The sequence below is a fragment of the Priapulus caudatus genome, unplaced genomic scaffold (genome assembly GCF_000485595.1).
Source record: "Priapulus caudatus unplaced genomic scaffold, Priapulus_caudatus-5.0.1 Scaffold1, whole genome shotgun sequence".
Taxonomy (NCBI): Eukaryota; Metazoa; Priapulida; class Priapulimorpha; order Priapulimorphida; family Priapulidae; genus Priapulus; species Priapulus caudatus.
Window position 1 is genome coordinate 562,081 of NW_014577062.1, and position 2,926 is coordinate 565,006.

At 40.7% G+C, this 2,926-nt stretch overlaps 1 protein-coding gene across 1 annotated transcript in view; it reads right to left on the bottom strand.

Annotated features, from left to right (window-relative positions):
* Nucleotides 1-2,926, bottom strand: part of LOC106810766 — a 20,904-nt gene that overhangs the window by 15,523 nt on the left and 2,455 nt on the right. The gene's annotated exons all lie outside the window — the stretch shown is intronic.

Consider the following 2,926-nt stretch of genomic DNA (forward strand, 5'->3'; position numbering starts at 1 on the left):
ATGCACCTCTCATCAGCAGGGCTCCAGACGGTATCACCCGGACAACGGCGGATGTAGGGCCATCCGTTTGCACACAGATAGAACACCTGTTATCGGAACGCAATCTAAACAACCGTGGTCGGATCTCTGACCAGATACCATGATACCATCTACTACTTCTTAAACGAAATTAAGAATATGCGATCTTAAGAAATAGAAGAATAGGCTGACTGTGACATAATGCAAGTTCGTTGTGAATGTACTCCGGAATAATTTTCTAACCATCAAAAATGAAAATGGTCAGACACTATGCATGCAACTACTATGTGCACGTATGTGCAGAGAAATGCGGCGTACGTGACAGTCGGTCGCTTCCGCCGTGATGTCGGATCCGCCGAGACGGCGCCGCATTTTCATATAAAGAAGATTTATGCACTATAAAGAGTAAGCAGTACTAAGCACAGTGTTCATATGTTGAAAGACAAAAACCGCGTACGTGGCAGTCGGTCGCATCCGATGAGAAGTTCAATCCTAGGTCAAGACAGTCAATCTCTGCTTGGACAGGAACGCCAAGACGCTTCTCTATTCCACCGCTAAAAGGAGCGGCCACCGCTAGAGATACAATAATGCAGGAGTGTTATCAGCTAACCCGTAAAACGTACATATGCACCATATTCACATCATCCACAATCGGCGGGCAGTCTGAACGTCAGGTGGTGAAACTGAAATCACCAAGACATTAATAACAAAGCGTACGGTAGGGAAGCTTAATGCGTACGGTATGCAAAGATTTTACATTCATCATTTACATCGTTTTAAATAAGTGGATAATTATATCGAAACTGCGAGAACTCAAAGATCCACACATCATCAGTGCACTTTGTGCGTATGCTCCGATACTTACCCACGCAGACGAGAGCAGAGAGTGCCACGAAGATCTTCATCTTGCTAATCCGCTTAGAATCCGGTACTGCATCAACAGATTGGAGAGAGCCTTATATAGCACCTGTTCTACCCATTGAACTAGTTCTACGTAACTGCAAAAGCTATAAAACGCTAGATGTAAAAGTGCAGACAGGATATTAATGCGTGATAGGCACCAATAATACGCCTACGCACAATTTTTATGCCATTCCTGTGGAGCCATCTTGAGTGCATGAAAAGCCATAATGTAAACTCGATTTGGACAAAACGCTATGCCCCTTATTACCACGCTGAAACCAAATTCTTTAATCATAATTACTTTTTAATCAATAACTTTGTGGCACCTGCTTCTTTATAAAGACTGAATTGATGAGAGTAGTACGTTTACCAGATGTCCGTGTTGTCACCCTGGTCTACATAGTATGGAATACACTTAGCAGAACGGGTTGAAATATTTAAAGTTACATCTTTCTATCGTTGATATATTCTCGCGAACATACTAATGTTCTGTTGCCACCTACATACGCTAGATGTATAGAAGCACGTAGCGGTTTATTACGGTGTTATACTGCCGCAATTATTACTAATAGGTCGTTATTATATTTAGGCCGCTCCTTTAAGCCTGAAGGAAAACAGAGTTTAATTCGAAATCAGTTATTGCTATCACAATAGCTATCTTTATTACCTTTGTTTCGCTTTTTCTTTTTTCTTCCCATCCCTCCACACCTTTCCTTAATAATTATCGCTATCTTTCCTTCAACCCCGTCATTCTCTAGCACCCTTCTAGCATGTCTTGCATCTTGCTTCTAGCTCTCTAGCATCTCTAGCTTCTTGTTTGGCACGGACGCGCAAAGTGTTGTCAATTTTTGTCCCGGTTAGGTAAATTGCACGCTGTACGTTGAATAGCATACTACGGCTTGAAAGGAATATCTGTAACTACAGTTAACATAAGCCAAATCATGATAGCTGTCCGCGCCCAGTGTGCAATATTTCTCTGCTACTACGTTAATGGTAATGAGTTTGCGGTTGCTGCCGCAGTGTGGCACCACCCAACGACCTCATTGTACCTAACCTTCATATCATTTGCGATAGTGTGAATTATCCTATTACTTGAGTGGAATTCTGTGATAACTTGGTTACGAAAGATGTTGTTTACACCGCTAAATCTTTCAAACCTTTTTAGAAGCTCATAATGTTAGCGAATACCGTCGCCATGAGCTCATAGTGTTAGAGAAAACCAAAACAAGTCAATACGCCTATAAACCAGTCATATGCAGAGAGAAAATTATTGGAAATATTCGAACACATAATGATATTTAAGAAATTCCGCACGTTTCTCTTTCCACACGAGCTACAATAAATATGAGTATATATATATATATATATATATTTATTTATTTATCTCGAGAACACATGGAACAGTGATTCATTATGCAGAGATTGGCTATCTAAAAACATTTTTGCTAATCGTGGCATTTCTACAATAGCAGTACGATATTCGCTAATATAGGCCTAGGTTACGAAGTAGTCACAAAACCTTAAATGTGTATGTATGCCAAGGGCATAATGCAACAATAGATACAATACGATTTTTGGGTCATTTAATAACTCTTCTCGCGTGTAACAACTGGAACTAATAAAAGAAGCGTGTACTTGAGGTTTGTAGCAGGAAATAAATTGCAACATATGCAACGCGATCGATATATCACCTCACCCTCGACAAATTTGATGCAGCATGAGCCCTCACGGTAATCATGAGTCGCCACTAAGAGTCAATTCTCACAGCATTTGCAATAACACGAGACCCCAATGTAATAATATACGAAAGTGAAGTGTGTTATATTTATGCACCTAGATGCGAGTCATCGAAGCGAAAAATATATGCGTTGCCGAACAAGAACAGGGGTACAGAACCGAGGTAGAGGAGAAGGTGACGGATAATAGAATAGAAAGAAAGAGAGAAAGAATTGTGTGTGTGTGTGTGTGTGTGTGTGTGTGTGTGTGTGTGTGTGTGTGTGTGTGT